We start from the raw sequence: 21,360 nt of genomic DNA, 5'->3' as shown, positions 1-21,360 counted from the left end.
TCCTATGGTGATTCGAGAACCCTGATTACAAACTGCGATTTTTATATTATCTGCTCTGTCTTGGTCTGCTCTTGCCACTTGCAACTGCTACTAGAGAGTAAACTTCTTGGACTACCTATGGAGAGAATTTCTCTTTTTACAAACGACCTATGAAGCAAGACAGAAGCAGTATATACATATATATATATATACATACAATTATTATTATTATTATTATTTATTTATTTTTTTCCAACTCTGAATAATGAAATTGAATACTGAATACGCCTCACATATATATACATAAGCTTTCTTATGTTCTGAGATTAAAGGATTTATATGATTGTAATGCTTACAGGTCTAATACAATAAAAATTATGGCGCCAAAAGGTGATAAAGATGATAAAGGAGATAAAGATGATAAAGACAAAGAAGAAAAATCAAAAAATGCTACATTTAGACAGAGTTAGGGGCTCGGCGTGCAGGTGGCAGATGAGGTTCAACATAGAGAAATGCAAAGTTACGCATTATGGTAAAATAATAACAATGCGACCTATTCTTTAATTGGAATATCCTTGGGGGAAACTACCAATGAGAATGAATTAGGAATAACGGTTGACAACAGACTTGGTAACAGTGCCCAATGCCAGGGGGCAGCTGCGAGGGCCAATAAGGTTTTGGCATGTATATAACGGGGTATTGATTCACGGGAGGAGGATATTATCCGCCTCTTTACAGGTCATTGCTAAGACCTCACCCTGAATATGCGATAAAATTCTGGGCACCGGTCCTTAAAAAGGACATTATGGAATTAGAAAAAGTGCAAAGGAAGGGAATAAAATTAATAAGGGGATTGGGAGATACTCGTTATGGAGAGAGACTAAAAGTTAAAATTATATACACTAGAAAAACGGCGTTTCAGAGGGGGTATGATAACAAATAAATATATACGCGGGGCCGATATACATTATATAAATATACGCGGGGCGATATACATTATATAAATATACACGGGGCCGATATACATTATATAAATATACGCGGGGCCGATATACATTATACAAATATACGCGGGGCTGATATACATTATATAAATACATACATGGCCAATATACATTATATAAATAAATGTGGGGCCGATATACATTATATAAATAGATGTGGGGCTGATATACATTATATAAATATACCCGGGGCTGATATACATTATATAAATATACGCATTGTCGATATACATTATATAACTATATGCGAGGCCGATATACATTATATAAATATACGCGGGGCTGATATACATTATATAAATACATACATGGCCAATATACATTATATAAATAAATGCGAGGCCGATATACATTATATAAATATACGCGGGGCTGATATACATTATATAAATACATACATGGCCAATATACATTATATAAATAAATGCGAGGCCGATATACATTATATAAATATACGCGGGGCTGATATACATTATATAAACATTCGCAGGGTACTGACAGCTTGGTAAGCGAAAACCGCTCGGCTCCCCTTTCTCTTTCGCTTAAAAAAAACAAAACAAAAGGGCTTGGGGTGGCAAAGTGTCGGCCCTTCAAAAGTGCCGTCTGGAGCGGGGCCGATATACATTATATAAATATACGCGGGGCCGATATACATTATATAAATATACGTGGGGCCGATATACAATCTATAAATATACGCGGGGCCGATATACAATATATAAATATATAAGGGACTGATATACATTATATAAATATACACGGGGCCGATATACATTATATAAATATATACATTATATAAATATACGCGGGGCCGATATACATTATATAAATATACGCGGGGCCGATATACATTATATAAATATACGCGGGGCCGATATACAATATATAAATATACACGCGGCTGATATACAATATATAAATATACGCGGGGCCGATATACAATCTATAAATATATGCGGGGGGCCGATATACAATCTATAAATATATACGCGGGGCCGATATACATTATATAAATATACGCAGGGCCGATATACAATATATAAATATATGCGAGGCTGATATACATTATATAAATACATGCATGGCCGATATACATTATATAAATATACGTGGGGCCGATATACATTATATAAATATAAATGGGCCGATATACAATATATAAATATACGCAGGGCCGATATACATTATATAAATATACGCGGGGCCGATACACATTATATAAATATACGTGGGACCGATATACATTATATAAATATATGCGGGCCGATATACATTATATAAATATACGCGGGGCCGATATACATTATATAAATATACTCTGGCCGATATACATTATATAAATATATACGGGGCCGATATACAATATATAAATATATGCCGGGCCGATATACAATCTATAAATATATAAGGGACTGATATACATTATATAAACATACGCAAGGCTGATATACATTATATAAATATATGAGGGGCCGATATACATTATATAAATATACGCGGGGCCGATATACAATATATAAATATATGCCGGGCCGATATACAATCTATAAATATATAAGGGACTGATATACATTATATAAATATACACGGGGCCGATATACATTATATAAATATATACGGGGCCGATATACAATATATAAATATATGCCGGGCCGATATACAATCTATAAATATATAAGGGACTGATACACATTATATAAATATACGCGGGGCCGATATACATTATATAAACATACGCAAGGCTGATATACATTATATAAATATATGCGGGGTCGATATACATTATATAAATATACGCGGGGCCGATATACATTATATAAACATACGCGGGGCCGATATACATTATATAAATATATAAGGGACTGATATACATTATATAAATATACACGGGGCCGATATACATTATATAAATATATACGGGGCCAATATACATTATATAAATATACGCGGGGCCGATATACATTATATAAATACACACGGGGCCGATATACATTATATAAATACACATGTATACATTATATACATTAAATAAATAATATGTATACATTATATACATATATACGGGACCAATATACATTATATAAATATACACGGGGCCGATATACATTATATAAATATACGCGGGGCCGATATACATTATATAAATATACGCGGGGCCGATATACAATATATAAATATATGCGGGGCCGATATACAATCTATAAATATACGCGGGGCCGATATACAATATATAAGGGACTGATATACATTATATAAATATACACGGGGCCGATATACATTATATAAATATATACATTATATAAATATACGCGGGGCCGATATACATTATATAAACATACGCGAGGCTGATATACATTATATAAATATACGCAGGGCCGATATACAATATATAAATATACGAGGGGCCGATATACAATCTATAAATATATGCGGGGCCGATATACAATCTATAAATATATACGCGGGGCCGATATACAATATATAAATATATGCGAGGCTGATATACATTATATAAATACATGCATGGCCGATATACATTTTATAAATATACGTGGGGCCGATATACAATATATAAATATACGCGGGGCCTATATACAATATATAAATATGCGCGGGGCCGATATACATTATATAAATATAAACGGGCCGATATACAATATATAAATATACGCAGGGCCGATATACATTATATAAATATACGCGGGCCGATATACATTATATAAATATATGCGGGGCCGATATACATTATATAAATATATGCGGGCCGATATACATTATATAAATATATGCGGGCCGATATACATTATATAAACATACGCAGGGCCGATATACATTATATAAATATATGCGGGGCCGATATAAAGAGTTCTTCAGTGAACTGTTCATTAACAGAAATGTAGAAAGAACAAGAGGTCGCCCTCTGAGACTGGAAGAGCGGAGATCTCATTACAGTGAGGACAATAAAGGTATGGAATGCACAGCCAAGAGAGGTGGTTATCAATTACATTTGATGCCTTCAAAAGGGTCTGGATATTATATGATGACATACAGGGCTATAAATTAATAAATTAATATTTTAGAGCTTCTTGATCCAAGGAGAAATCCAATTGTCTTTTGGAGTGAAAACTGATTTTTTTTCCCCTGATGACAGAATTGGAGGTAGCTTAATTAGGGGTATTTTCACCTTCTTTGGATCAAGAATAGAAGGGTTGAACTTGATGGACGTAGGTCTTTTTTCAATCTTAAGTACTATGTAACTATGTAATTTGAATTGGCCAGCTTTGAAGATGTCCCAAATATGACATGAGTGCGGGATGCGACAGATGTAAAAATTCTGAGTTGAAAAACTAAATTGTGCATGTCCCAAAATTGGCCTTTTAGTCCCCAAACAACCCGACAAACGCATGCTTGGCTATTAGCACTGTACATGGGAGATGTTGCTGAACACATTTTAGGTGTTGTTTGGAAGTGACATATACCACGAGCTGCAAATTCATATTGAAAGTAAAGTGTGTGCTTTAGCTGCTGGGGGCGCTGCCATATTATATATATAAGGCATATAGCCTTTTAATATGGTCAATACAGTCGGTTCCAAGAGTGGTCTAAGGAACCCCTAAATTTTTTGGTGTTTGCAGCAACACCAGCTGAGCAAAGAAAGCAATTATTGGTTGCTCGCTCTGCTCGTTTAACCACATGACATACCAGGTATGTCAATTGTCATTAAGGGGATGCATTTCCGTGACGTGCCTGGCATCTCCATTGTTGTTAGGTTAAAAGCCCTACCTTAGTACACATATAATGTATATCTAAACCCCAAAAACATGACTTTCCACATTGTTTCTCCATATATGTCAAATCAAAAGCAAAAAAAACATCTTACATCCCCTTATTACACGTATCTCGTATATTTAGTGGTACATAAAGCCAAAAGAAACAAAATATAGGTAGAAAATAAACATTTCTACAAGTGTGATTATTTGAAATGTGGTGCATCCAATTTAAAAAGATTTAGGCTGAGGATAATAGGAGTAGAAAACAAAACTAATCGGCCCATCTTAAAAGTTAAAGTAAAAGTAAAGCCGACCACTTTTATGCATGGTGTCCCCTTGAAATGTCAAATAGATTCATGTATTTGCCCCATAACCTTTTGTGGGGTTGTGTGAGCTCTAAGGGCACAAATGACTGCATGTGATCAGAAAATACCGGCAGACAATTTGCATTCTTCCGCGTGAAAGCTGCGCATGGGATGCTCCTGGACTTTCCAACATGACAATGGCCCTGAGCACAAGGACAAGCGGCAATACACAGTGTCAAGAACTAACGCTATGCAGACTTTTGAACGGGGAGGGGGGTATTTTATTTCTGTCTTTGTTGCTGCTAAGTTTTATGTTTCTGACGTTCCGTTATAACTTCCAGCCGAATATGAATCCCATAAAAATAAAAGAAATGTATTGTTTTGCTCACTCATGTATTCTTTAAATATAGTACATATATTACCAATTATCCACAACCTTTGATCACAACTGCAAATCTCTTCTCATTGTTAAATGTGCAAGAGGGGACCAGCGACCAATCAGGATGCAGAAAGGGCAACCGTTTCATTATAATGAATGTCTATAATTTAATGAAATCAGATCAATACGTAACGCGCTCAACAAAGCAAAGAGCAGAACCTGAATATCCATCCAGTGCTTTGTAAGATATCTGCAACCAAATATCTGAACCTCCATACTGTGCAACTTAGTTTCCTTGGGACACAATCGGAAACTTGATATTCTGTGTCTGTTTTCTTGGAAACAGAATCACTTTCATAATATACAGAAAATCAAATGGATTTGCAAAAATATCAAGAAAAACTCAAAAAGGGGAATTTTATCGGATAAAGTGTAAATCAGTAGCAAGCGGCTCAACTACATCAATGGCAACAATTTAGATAAACGAAGGAGATTGTTGGTGATCTGGTCAGTGAAGATCAGGAGAAGGCAGACATTCTAAATATTTTTTCTTGGTATTTACCAATAATTCACGCACAGCTGCAGGTTTGCTAATTCATTCTACAGAAAAGCTGGCAGCAAACATATGATTGGCTGAAAGAGGACAAAGTGCCAGATCTGCTAAATAAATAAAGTAGAACAGATAATGCCCCGGGGCCGGATGGTATATACCCTCTGGTACTTAAACACTTGGCGTCAAGCAGAAGCGCTAACAATACAGGCCAAAATCTCAGCCGGGTGGTTATAGACCCAGCAGTAGCGGGGACATTTTGGAAGCCGGTTAAGGGATAATATTTAAAAAAAAAAAACCTATTTATTATTATTTAACTCGGGTTTATGAAGCAGAGATCGTGCCGGACGAACTTAATTGCTTTCTATGAAGTGTTGAGTAAAACCCAGAACAGAGAGTTTCAGTGGATGTGATTTATTCAGATTGTGTGAAAGCAGGCGATACGGATCCACATACAAGGTTATTGAGCGAATGGAAGGAGGTCGGCTTAGGGAGCGCTGCTGGGATAGAAAACTCTCCAAATGATAGCAGTCCGAGAGTTCATGGAGAATTATCCAACGGGAGAAAGGGGGTGAATGAAGTGAAATGAAGAGTTCATGGAGAATTATCCAACGGGAGAAAGGGGGTGAATGAAGTGAAATGAAGAGTTCATGGAGAATTATCCAACGGGAGAAAGGGGGTGAATGAAGTGGAATGAAGAGTTCATGGAGAATTATCCAACGGGAGAAAGGGGGTGAATGAAGTGAAATGAAGAGTTCATGGAGAATTATCCAACGGGAGAAAGGGGGTGAATGACGTGAAATGAAGAGTTCATGGAGAATTATCCAACGGGAGAAAGGGGGTGAATGAAGTGAAATGAAGAGTTGGCATGTGGGCCGGGCATCATTAAAACGAGATTCTGGCTTCCTTGATGATTAGGAAACCATAGTCAAGTTTAGAGTCTGTTTGCTTTGCCCTCCATGACTTTCATTTCCTAAATTTTTTCAGTTTTTTTGCGATGTTCAATTTAGGTTTCTTCATTTTCTTCATTTTCTTCATTTTCAATTTTGCCTTTGACTTCAATTTTCGCTGTTCGCGTTGAAGTTTGGCTTTGGCTTTCTTAGATTCTGCTTTCACCTTATGTCGCATCTTTTTGATCTCTTTGATGCTTTTTTCTTTAAGATCTTTTTTCCTTTTCTTCATTCGCTCCTTTCTCTCCTTTTTCTCCCTTTTTTTCTTTTCCTCCATTGTATGTTTTTTCTCCCTTTTCTCTTTTTTCTTCACTTCCTTCTTTTTCTCCATTTGCTCCTTTCTCTCCTTTTTCTCCTTTTCCTTCTTTTCCTCCATTTTCTTCTTTTTCTCCTTTCTCTCTTTTTCCTTCATTTCCTTCTTTTTGTCCTTTCCCTCCCTTTTCTCCTTTTTTTCCTTTTCCTTCTTCTCCTTCTTTTTATCCCTTCTCTCCTTTTTCTCCTTTTCCTTCTTTTCCTCCTTCTTATCCTTTCTCTCCCATTTCTCCTTTTCCTTCTTTTCCTCCTTTTCATCTTTTCTCTCCCTTTCCTCCCTTTTCCTCCCGTACTTCTTTTCCTCCTTTTCATCTTTTCTCTTCCATTTTTCCTTTTCCTTCCTGTCCTTCTTTTCCTCTTTTCTCTCCCTTTTCTCCCTTTTCTTCCTCTCCTTTTCTGTCTCCATTCTCTCACATTCCTCATTTTCTTTATAGTCCTCCTTTTCCTTATAGTACTTCTTTCTCTTCATTCTCTCCCATTCCTCCTCTTCACTCTCCTCTCCACCCTTCTCTTCATCATAAATCTTCTTTTTCCTTCTGTCAGTGTGGTCTCTTCCTGACGATGCCATCAAGTTCCGAAAGAAACTGCTGGATGTTTTAGGTTTCCTTTCAATTCTTTCTTCACTCTCCTGTTCTTGGAGACTGGAAATTGATGGACTTACTAAAAAAAATAAAAAAAAATAAAAGAAAGCAAATCGGTTAATATGTTACGGATCGTCCCTCGACAACGTGTACATAAAAAACGTAAAAACCCTATGATTCCCAAGCTTCAAAGAAATGTTTCCTATAATGTGACTTTCAACCTTATTTTTCATTTTTTTTAACAGTAGCAAATAATTGATATTCTATTTATATTGGGAAATCATTCCTTTTTAAGACGGGTGAGTTAAGTTCCAGCAATGAATTTTAAAAGTCCAAGTTTGATGACATCATACGGTCAAAATAAACGTATACTCTTTCTATTATTCATTATTGTTAATATATGTTACCCAAGGAAGTTAAGAAGCGGAGGGACTCTTCATCCGGTGGTCTCAGTCCAGTTTCTCCTGCATACCGTTCAGAAATGTTTTTTTGTTGTCTACAACGGCGAAACCTGAAATAAGAATAATAAACCCGTTAAGGAAGAAATGGATTCCAGCAGCATCGGAGTGTTTCTCCCCGTGTATAGTATACATGCTGTTTGGTCATTTTTTATATAGTGCGTTGCGTTGGATGTCTCTCCGCAGCATTTGAATTTCCAACAATTTGTATAACTTACTGTACGAAGAAATAGACCCCCAGTCCGGTTGCCATCGCGCATATAACACAGATGAATGCGTTCTGCACGATCCTCAACACCGGTCGTGAATGAACTGTAGAGAGAGCAAAAATATTTCTTAGCACAAGAAGAATGTGGAGATAAATACATATTTATATATTAAAGCTTAAAGAAAAATAGGATCTGCTACTAAATGAGATACGAGAAAATTGTCATTTCTGTCCTCTTCTGAAAGTAGGACACATTGTCGCTTCCAGACCTTCCCCTCCCCGAAGGCATTAATAGAACATGTCTTTTATCTCTAACGTTGTGCTTCTATCTTAGTGTAGAGGAGTTAGAAATGACACGTTTCTTTTTCCGGGTCCAGTTACTCCACTATGAGGGCATTTTCTATTATTGTGTAGTTTGCTATTCCATACGGTTATCATTAATGTTAAAAGAAAACACATAGCGTACCTGATTGTGCCATTCGTGTAATCAGTGAACGGAATCCTCCGATCGCCAGAGATCCTTTGTGAGATAAACAGGAAAAAGGAATGTTAGCTGCATGTTCTCTATACAATATCTTTCTATTATCCCCGAGTTACAGATAAAGCCAGCCCCAAATGACAGTTACATGAGGAGCGGATACTGTAACCTCTCTTATCTAATATTCAACATTTCATCTTTCTTACGGGTAATGAAATCATGCGTGTGCATTGTACACATACACACATAACACGGATCACACGCTTCTGAAGCATGGATGCCCATCTGAGAGACGTCTATATCTTACCATTAGATGTTGGGTTGGATTCTCGTGGCTGGAAATTCCCGTCGGTCCCTGCAAAAAAAAACAACAACACCGGAGTCATCAACGGCCAACAAACTTCTTCATTCATAGGAACCTTAAGGTTTTTGTGTTTAGGAAATGCAGGAATATCATTTGACTTTTTGGGTATAGACTTTCTGGATTGCATGAATATTAAGGCAGGACCGCGTTCCCGCAGGCAGATTAGCTTCCTTCTCATAAAATGAATCAGATGTACTATAGATGCAGATCCTATCAGCGGATTTACTGGATCTCATTCTTTTGTGGGTTTTAGTGTTTTAAAGCTGATAATAAATCCTACGAATAACCGAAAGAAATCACGCGGTTTCAGTGCAGTCAGGAAGAGACGCGCAATTCCTTTGTGCCCTAAAAACATTTCTAAATATCATATGTTGCCCATTGTAAGGTGAAGAGCCCTGTTTTCATTGGATTTGTAACGGATTTAACTGATATTTTTTCTACCAAACCGCCTCGAGTGCAGCTGCAGGGCAGCGATTCCGGCAGCTGCCGATACAAAGAGAATTATACCGCTGTTTTTACTCAACAATATAACCCGCTATGAAGAAATAGTTCATGGAAACATTTGCCGCTGATCTGCTGCGGTCACCGGGAGCGATTCAAATCTAACCCAGAAAGCCGATATTCCCCAGTTTTATCCGAATCTCGAGTTATTCGGATTCTTTACCTTTCGGGCGCGGAACAGGAAAAGTCTCAGAAGTCAAACAGCAAATAGCAAATAGCAAAGCTACTACGATCCGCATCTTCTCTGTTAGGAGGCTACAGTAGAAGTGTCCTTCTGCTCTCTGATGTGCTGTATCTGTGTACTGCACCTGTGATGTCACAATGAAGACATGACATCATCGTGTTCCGTGATCTCAAGGTAATGAAACGATAGAGGTTTTGTACGTTTGCAATGTTACAAAAACACTTTTGATACAAAATAAAAATCTAGTAAAGATAGAAGAAACCTTTAAGGTCTTTTCCGGCCGGATCAGAGTCTATTGCTGGGCGCTGTGAGGATTATTATTTTCTTGTTATTTGTCCGTTTGCAGGGAATTAGGGAGCCGATCCGTTTATTGTTCAGTTAATTGTTGTTAAAGTTAATTCTCCCAAGATGTAGTATTTGAGGTGTCCTGATTTGGAAAGCAGCTGATACTCAGGAGACGGAATTCTATTCTCTTTCTGGCAGTAATGGGGCAAACATTACGAGGGATACATTGTTACTCGCTGCTTTTTTTGCAGGTTTTATGGTTATTTTGCTGATTTGAAACGGTAATGATGACCGCTGGAAACATTTATCACCCAAACAGATATATATTTCTGGAAAGCAGACTGCCCGGGGGGTTTCACTGGGATTCCTGGGCAATCAGGGGGCAGCTATTTGGCAGCCAATCTCTATAAATTTAGCCAAAACGTGATTTTTGGGGCTTCTTCCACCAACGCATTGCTCTGTATTTTTTCTGTAGGTTTTTGTGCAGAAATGTATACACTTTTTTCAGCTTTTCTTCCAGCGTAGATAGATTATTGAAGTATTTTGGAAGTTATTTGCTACAGTTTTCCACCATTTCATAAAAGAATAATGTTAGCCGGCCGCAGGATATATTCATTATAATTACACCAAACTGAGAATGAAGGGAAGGATGTGTGATATAACTGATTGATATATACTGATTGATATAGCGCCATCATATACTGCAGCGCTGTACAATGTTCTTTTTCATGTAAATAGCGCCATTATATGCTGCAGCTCTGTACAGTGTCTGATGTTACTGATTTATATAGCGCCATAATATACTACAGCGCTGTACAATTTCTGATATTACTGATTGATATATACTGATTGATATAGCGCCATCATATACTGTAGCGCTGTACAATGTGTTTTTCATTTACATAGCGCCATCATATACTGCAGCGCTGTACAATGTGTTCTTATTAATTTCAATAGCACCATCATATACTGCAGCGCTGTACAATGTATGATATTACTGATTGATATATACTGATTGATATAGCGCCATCATATACTGCAGCACTGTACAATGTGTGATATTACTGATTCATATAGCGCCATCATATACTGCAGTGCAGTAAAACGTGTGACATTACTGATTTATAAAGCACCATCATATGCTGCAGCGCAGTTCAAGGTGTGATGTTACTGATTTATATAGCGCCATGATATACTACAGCGCTGTACAATTTGTGATATTACTGTTTTATATCGCGCCATCATATGCTGAAGCGAAGTACAATGTGTGATATTACTGATTGATATATACTGATTGATATAGCGCCATCATATGCTGCAGCGCTGTACAATGTGTGATGTTACTGATTTATATAGCGCCATCAAATGCTGCGGCGCGGTACAAAGTGTGATCTTACTAATTGATATATACTGATTGATATAGCACCATCATATACTGCGGTGCTGGACAATGTGTGATGTTACCGATTTATATAGCGCCATAATATGCTACAGCACTGTACAATGTGTTGCTTTTCATTTAAAATGCGCCATCCTATGCTGCAGCGCTGTACAATGTGTGATATTACTGAGTGATATATATATATATAGCGCCATCATATACTGCAACGCTGTACAATGTGTTGTTTTTCATTTAAATAGCGCCATCATATATTGCAATGCTGTAAAATGTGTGATATTACTGATTTATATAGCACCAACATATGGTACAGCGCTGTACAATGTGTTCTTATTAATTTAAATAGCTACATCATATACTACAGCGCAGTACAATGTGTGATATTACTGAGTGATATATATATATATAGCGCCATCATATGCTGCAGGGCTGGACAATGTGTGCTGTTACTGATTTATATAGCGCCATCATATGGTGCAGCGCTGTACAACGTGTGATATTACTGAGTGATATATATATATAGCGCCATCATATGCTGCAGCGCTGTACAATGTGTGATATTACTGATTTATATGGCACCATCATATGCTGCGGCGCAGTACAATGTGTTCTTATTAATTTCAATAGCACCATCATATATTGCAGCGCTGTACAATGTATGATATTACTGATTGATATATACTTATTGATATAGCGCCATCATATACTGCAGCGCAGTACAATGTGATCTTATTAATTTAAATAGCGCCATCATATGGTGCAGCGCTGTACAATGTGTGATATTACTGAGTGATATATATATATATATATAGCGCCATCATATGCTGCAGCGCTGTGCAATGTGTGATATTACTGAGTGATATATATATATATATATATATATAGCGCCATCATATACTGCAGCACTGTGCAATGTGTGATATTACTGATTGATATATACTGATTGATATAGCGCCATCATATACTGCAGCGTCGTGCAATGTGCGATGTTACTGATTTATATAGCGCCATCATATACTACAGCGCAGTACAATGTGATCTTATTAATTTAAATAGCGCCATCATATGGTGCAGCGCTGTACAATGTGTGATATTACTGAGTGATATATATATATATATATATATATAGCGCCATCATATGCTGCAGCGCTGTGCAATGTGTGATATTACTGATTGATATATACTGATTGATATAGCGCCATCATATACTGCAGCGTTGTGCAATGCGCGATGTTACTGATTTATATAGCGCCATCATATACTACAGCGCAGTACAATGTGTTCTTATTAATTTAAATAGCACCCTCATATATTGCAGCGCTGTACAATGTGTTTTTATTAATTTAAATAGCTACATCATATACTACAGCCCGGTACAATGCGTGATATTACTGAATGATATAGCGCCATCATATACTGCAGTGCAGTACAATGTGATCTTATTAATTTAAATAGCGCCATCATTTGGTGCAGCGCTGTACAATGTGTGATATTACTGAGTGATATATATAGCGCCATCATATGCTGCAGTGGTGTACAATGTGTGATATTACTGATTTATATAGCGTCATCATATACTGCGGCATCATGCAGACAAACAGCAGCCTGGAACGTGTTTGTAGACAGAGCGACAAATCCTGTATTTGCAGGCATACAATAATAATGTATGGAAACAGAGCATCGCAGGTAAAGAGCAACAGAATAACACACAAACCCAGCAATGCAGGTATAGATCACCCCCTCTCACTATCTACCCCCTCACCCTCCCTTCTCACTTTCTACACCCTCTCCCCCACTTCTCACTAGCTACCCCACTTTCTACCCCTCTCCCTCCCCTTTCACTATCTACCCCCGCTCCCCCAGTTCTTGAAAATTGAAGTAGCCGGCTGCAAAGATGTCCCAAATAGGACATGGGGCAGGATGGCCACTTTGGAAAATAGAGTTTTGAAATAGCGATATGCTATTGCTAAAAAAACAAAACATTAGATATTTCCAAACATTAGAATCTATTTTGAAGTTTTTTCAGATGAGTAAAAGATTTTAAAAATAAAATAAATGTATATAGTGATTTGATGATGACTATACTGTGAGGGAGATGATGACTGATTGAGGAAGTGAGCAATAAACATAATCTTTCCATCATGGAGTAAATGTAATATTAGCTGCTTGCTTGACAAAGACCCTGTTTGGCCGAAACGTTGCTTTTTTGCTTTCTCTATATAAAGTATCCTAAAGATTGGAAGCCGTTTGGAGTGCTGGGATTCGTTTTCTTTGTGTGCTTCAAGAGGGTTTATGCTGCCCCTGTTTTTCCTGCTAGCACCCAGCTTCCTGCGAGTTGAGTGCAGAACCATTTTTTCTTTTTTTACGTTAAATGTAATATTATGGTAGTCGGACGTCATGACATAACCACGCATGTTTGGGGCGGGTCGGAGGGTTGGAGGCGTGTGACGCGGCGAGAAACGAGCATGCACTTTGGAACGGACTGAACGGGCCGAAACTTACCATGCGCCGGTACGAATTTATCCTCCCGGTTTATTTATCCTCGAGGCCTCTCTACTATCGGCTTTATTGCCGTTGCTCAGATTTATAATTTCAACTGCCTGACTTCAGCTCGGCTCCTACGGCTCCTATGGTGATTCGAGAACCCTGATTACAAACTGCGATTTTTATATTATCTGCTCTGTCTTGGTCTGCTCTTGCCACTTGCAACTGCTACTAGAGAGTAAACTTCTTGGACTACCTATGGAGAGAATTTCTCTTTTTACAAACTAAACGACCTATGAAGCAAGACAGAAGCAGTATATATATATATATATATATATATATATATATATATATATATATATATACATATATATATATACATACAATTATTATTATTTATTTATTTTTTTCCAACTCTGAATAATGAAATTGAATACTGAATACGCCTCACATATATATACATAAGCTTTGTTATGTTCTGAGATTAAAGGATTTATATGATTGTAATGCTTACAGGTCTAATACAATAAAAATTATGGCGCCTAAAGGTGATAAAGATGATAAAGGAGATAAAGTTGATAAAGACAAAGAAGAAGAATCAAAAAATGCTACATTTAGACAGAGTTAGGGGCTCGGCGTGCAGGTGGCAGATGAGGTTTAACATAGAGAAATGCAAAGTTACGCATTATGGTAAAATAATAACAATGCGACCTATTCTTTTATTGGAATATCCTTGGGGGAAACTACCAATGAGAATGAATTAGGAATAACGGTTGACAACAGACTTGGTAACAGTGCCCAATGCCAGGGGGCAGCTGCGAGGGCCAATAAGGTTTTGGCATGTATGTAACGGGGTATTGATTCACGGGAGGAGGATATTATCCGCCTCTTTACAGGTCATTGCTAAGACCTCACCCTGAATATGCCATACAATTCTGGGCACCGGTCCTTAAAAAGGACATTATGGAATTAGAAAAAGTGCAAAGGAAGGGAATAAAATTAAAAAGGGGATTGGGAGATACTCGTTATGGAGAGAGACTAAAAGTTAAAATTATATACACTAGAAAGGGGGTATGATAACATAAATACATACGGGGCCGATATACATTATATAAATATACGCGGGGCCGATATACATTAAACAAATATACGCGGGGCTGATATACATTATATAAATACATGCATGGCCAATATACATTATATAAATAAATGCGGGGCCAATATACATTATATAAATACATACATGGCCAATATACATTATATAAATAAATGTGGGGCCGATATACATTATATAAATATACGCATTGTCGATATACATTATATAACTATATGCGAGGCTGATATACATTATATAAACATTCGCAGGGTACTGACAGCTTGGTAAGCGAAAACCGCTCGGCTCCCCTTTCTCTTTCGGGGCTTGGGGTGGCAAAGTGCCGCCCCTTCAAAAGTGCCGTCTGGAGCGGGACTGATATACATTATATAAATATACACGGGGCCGATATACATTATATAAATATATACGGGGCCAATATACGTTATATAAATATACGCGGGGCCGATATACATTATATAAATTTACGCGGGGCCGATATACATTCTATAAATTTACGCGGGGCTGATATACATTATATAAATATATACGGGGCCAATATACATTATATAAATATATAAGGGACTGATATACATTATATAAATATACACGGGGCCGATATACATTATATAAATATACGCGGGGCCGATATACATTATATAAATATACGCGGGGCCGATATACATTATATAAATATATAAGGGACTGATATACATTATATAAATATACACGGGGCCGATATACATTATATAAATATATACATTATATAAATATACGCGGGGCCGATATACATTATATAAATATACACGGGGCAGATATACATTATATAAATATACGCGGGGCCGATATACAATATATAAATATATAAGGGACTGATATACATTATATAAATATACACGGGGCCGATATACATTATATAAATGTATACATTATATAAATATACGCGGGGCCGATATACATTATATAAATATACACGGGGCCGATATACATTATATAAATTTATGCGGGGCCGATATACATTATATAAATATATACGGGGCCAATATACATTATATAAATATACGCGGGGCCGATATACATTATATAAATTTACGCCGGGCCGATATACATTATATAAATTTACGCCGGGCCGATATACATTATATAAATATACGCGGGGCCGATATACAATATATAAATATATAAGGGACTGATATACATTATATAAATATACACGGGGCCAATATACATTATATAAATATATACATTATATAAATATACGCGGGGCCGATATACAATATATAAATATATGCGGGGCCGATATACAATCTACAAATATACGCGGGGCCGATATACAATATATAAATATATGCGGGGCCGATATACAATCTATAAATATATAAGGGACTGATATACATTATATAAATATACACGGGGCCGATATACATTATATAAATATATACATTATATAAATATACGCGGGGCCGATATACAATCTACAAATATACGCGGGGCCGATATACAATATATAAATATATGCGGGGCCGATATACAATCTATAAATATATAAGGGACTGATATACATTATATAAATATACACGGGGCCGATATACATTATATAAATATATACATTATATAAATATACGCGGGGCCGATATACATTATATAAACATACGCGAGGCTGATATACATTATATAAATATACGCAGGGCCGATATGCAATATATAAATATACACGGGGCCGATATGCAATCTATAAATATATGCGGGGCCGATACACAATCTATAAATATATACGCGGGGCCGATATACAATATATAAATATATGCGGGGCCGATATACATTATATAAATATACGCGGGGCCGATATACATTATATAAATATACGCGGGGCCGATATACATTATTTAAATATACGCGGGGCCGATATACAATATATAAATATACGCAGGGCCGATATACAATATATAAATATACGCGGGGCCGATATACATTATATAAATATACGCATTGTCGATATACATTATATAACTATATGCGAGGCTGATATACATTATATAAACATTCGCAGGGTACTGACAGCTTGGTAAGCGAAAACCGCTCGGCTCCCCTTTCTCTTTCGCTTTAAAAAAAAAAAAAAAAAAAAAAAGGGCTTGGGGTGGCAAAGTGCCGCCCCTTCAAAAGTGCCGTCTGGAGCGGGGCCGATATACATTATATAAATATATGCGGGGCCGATATACATTATATAAATATACACGGGGCCGATATACATTATATAAACATACGCGGGGCTGATATACATTATATAAATATACACGGGGCCGATATACATTATATAAATATACACGGGGCCGATATACATTATATAAATATATACGGGGCCAATATACATTATATAAATATATAAGGGACTGATATACATTATATAAATATACGCGGGGCCGATATACATTATATAAATATACGCGGGGCCGATATACATTATATAAATATACGCGGGGCCGATATACAATATATAAATATACGCGGGGCCGATATACAATATATAAATATATAAGGGACTGATATACATTATATAAATATACACGGGGCCGATATACAATATATAAATATATAAGGGACTGATATACATTATATAAATATACACGGGGCCGATATACATTATATAAATTTACGCGGGGCCGATATACATTATATAAATATACGCGGGCCGATATACAATATATAAATATACGCGGGGCCGATACACATTATATAAATATATGTGGGGCCGATATACATTATATAAATATACGCGGGGCCGATATACATTATATAAATATATGCGGGGCCGATATACATTATATAAATATATACGGGCCGATATACATTATATAAACATACGCAGGGCCGATATACATTATATAAATATATGCGGGGCCGATATACGTTATATAAATATATGCGGGGCCAATATACATTATATAAATATATGCGGGGCCGATATAGAGAGCTCTTCAGTGAACTGTTCATTAACAGAAATGTACAAAGAACAAGAGGTTGCCCTCTGAGACTGGAAGAGTGGAGATTTCATAGACGACAAAGAAAGGGATTCTTTACAGTGAGGACAATAAAGATATGGAATGCACAGCCAAGAGAGGTGGTTACAGGCCCGGACTGGGACAAAAAATAGGCCCGGGCATTTAAGCCTGAGCAGCCCATATTTATTTATTTATTTATTGTTAAAGCCCACCCTTCATGTACCATCTTTGCATTTAATCATTCACACAAATCATTAACACATTCATTAATGCAGTCTCACAAATCATTCAAGCAATTCATCCACACATGAATTCATTAATTGTCATACGCATTCACATAATTCATCCACACATTTATTCATTCATTCTCATACGCATTCACACTACCCCCTCTCATCATCTTATCTGCCCCTTCTCACTATGTTCCCCCTTTTCACTATGTAACCCCCTTCCCCACTTCTCAATATGTACCGCCTCTATCTATCCCCTCTCCCCCTTTCTCACTACCTAACCCCCCTCTGCCCCTTCTCACTGCAGCCCCTTCCCTCACCCTATTTACCTTGTTGCCAGAGCAAGCAGCAACTGCGACCGCGCCTGTGGCAGGGCAGGATTGACTTAGGGGCTGATGGAGCTGCAGCTCCAGGCTCCTACCTTAAAATAGGCCCAGTCAGGACCGGACTGACTGGGCCTATATGGCCGCATTAAGGCAGAGCCCCTTAAGCCCGCCGCAACTGCAACCGGGTCCGCCACTCTAAGGCAGAGCCGGCCTTAGGTGTTCTGGCGCCCTGTGCGGACTACTCCTCTGGTGCCCCCCCATCCCAAAAAAAGAAAGGAATAAAAACTTGTAACAAAACTCCCCTTTCTCACTATCTATCCCCCTGTATCACTATCTACCACCTCTGCCTCTTCTCACTGTTATCATTATATACTGAGGCAGACATTGACGGTGGTACAGCATAATACTTATCACTATATACTGAGGCAGAAATTGACGGTGGTACAGCATAACACCTACCACTATATACTGAGGCAGACAATGACGGTGGTACAGCATAACACCTATTACTATATACTGAGGCACACATTGACAGTGGTACAGCGTAATCCCTATCACTATACATTGAGCCAGACATTGACAATAGTGCAGCATAACCCCAATCACTATATACTACGCCAAACATTGTTGTGGTGTAGGCCTACCACTTCATTGTCTGGCTTAGTAGTAGGGATGCACCGAAACGAATTCTGGACTGAAACCGAAAATGCAGCATTTACCTGTCCGAAACCGAATATGACCTCCCCACACCATAAAAAAACCCTTTTATTTAAAGTAAGTAACACACCAAAATAGGACAAAACAATTAAAAAACAATATTATATGTATATATATATGATTGTTAACAGCAATCACATTCCTATCATGCCCAGGCATACCCAGATTCCAGGATGTACTCGCAGACTTGGCATGATAGGAGTATGATTGCCCTATCTACCCCTTCTCACTCCCTTCTGCCCCATCTACCCCTTCTCACTCCCTTCTCCCCTATCTACCCCCTTTCCCCCTATCTATCCCCTTTCCCCCGTCTCACACCCTTCTCCCTATCTACCCCCTCCTAACTATCTACCCTCTCCCTCTTTGAAGTTCACTTACCTTTCAGGAGTCCTGCGGTGAGGGTGCAAGGCCTCTGCCTCCCAGCTCTGCCACTGTATGGAACAGTATAGAGTGATGGGAGTTATGATGTACTTTTAGAGCATAATTAGATCATGAAAAAGACATTGGAAATGGTACAGCATAACACCCATCACTCTCACACACTTACCAATCCAACCATATATACCAATCCACACATATATACCAATCCACACACATATACCAATCCACACACATATACCAATCCACACGTATATACCAATCCACACGTATACCAATCCACACGTATATACCAATCCACACGTATATACCAATCCACACGTATACCAATCCACACGTATATACCAATCCACACGTATATACCAATCCACACACATATACCAATCCACACCTATATACCAATCCACACGTATTTACCAATCCACACACATATACCAATCCACACACATATACCAATCCACACGAATATACCAATCCACACGTATACCAATCCACACGTATATACCAATCCACACGTATATACCAATCCACACGTATATACCAATCCACACGTATATACCAATCCACACGTATATACCAATCCACACATATATACCAATCCACACATACACCAATCCACACATATATACCAATCCACACATATATACTAATCCACTCTCACTGAATATTTTCCTACCTTTCCTCTTTTCTCCTTACAGCTCCTTTTCCTCCTCTTCGCTCCTCTTCTTCAGTTCTTCTGTCTTCTCTGTCTTCTTCCGGTTCAGAGGGCACGGACAGCGGTGGGCGCGGCTTCAGTGTTGTGCGCCGGGATCTAACAACAAACCCCGGCGCACAGCAGCTGTTGCCGCGCGGATCACAAGGGAGCGGTATCGGAGGTCTTTAGCAGACCTCCGGCTCCCTTGAGTGATTTTAAGCCGGGTTGAACCCGGCTTAAAATCACTCAAGGGAACCGGAGGTCTGTTAAAGACCTCCGATACCGCTCCCTTGCGAGCCTGCTCCTCCAGCGGCGGACATTACTGTCCGTCTCTGGAGGGGTGCCGGGTGCCGCAAGTTGGCACCCCCTGATGAGCGGCACCCGGTGCGGACCGCCCCCTAGAGTGTGACGCCCTGTGCGGTCGCACACCCCAAAGGCCGGTCCTGCTCTAAGGGGCCGGGAAGCCCCCACCAGGGCCGGCCTTAGGGGTTTGCGGCCGCACAGGGTTTAAATTAAAACATCGGGGTTTTTTTTCAACTTTATTTAACATCCTCCATGTTAAATAAAGTTAAAAAAAACTTTATTTAACATGGAGGATGTTAAGTAAAGTTAAAAAAACCCCGATGTTTTAATTTAAACCGTAAGGCCGGCCTTGGTGGGGACTTCCCTGCGTTAATGCGGCCGTAGGTAGGGTAGGGGCCTGGAGCTGCAGCTCCATCAGCCCCTAAGTCA

General features: G+C 38.2%; 1 protein-coding gene across 1 annotated transcript in view; it reads right to left on the bottom strand.

The window, feature by feature from the left end:
* LOC149277292 (mechanosensitive cation channel TMEM63B-like) overlaps window positions 1-21,360 on the bottom strand; it is a 95,552-nt gene that overhangs the window by 50,252 nt on the left and 23,940 nt on the right. The gene's annotated exons all lie outside the window — the stretch shown is intronic.

The sequence above is a fragment of the Sceloporus occidentalis genome, unplaced genomic scaffold (assembly GCF_023333645.1).
Source record: "Sceloporus occidentalis isolate IW3139 unplaced genomic scaffold, rSceOcc1.0.p SCAF_220, whole genome shotgun sequence".
In the NCBI taxonomy this organism is placed as follows: domain Eukaryota; kingdom Metazoa; phylum Chordata; class Lepidosauria; order Squamata; family Phrynosomatidae; genus Sceloporus; species Sceloporus occidentalis.
The sequence above is the reverse complement of the archived record's forward strand: the minus strand, read 5'-3'. Positions and strand labels throughout refer to the sequence as shown.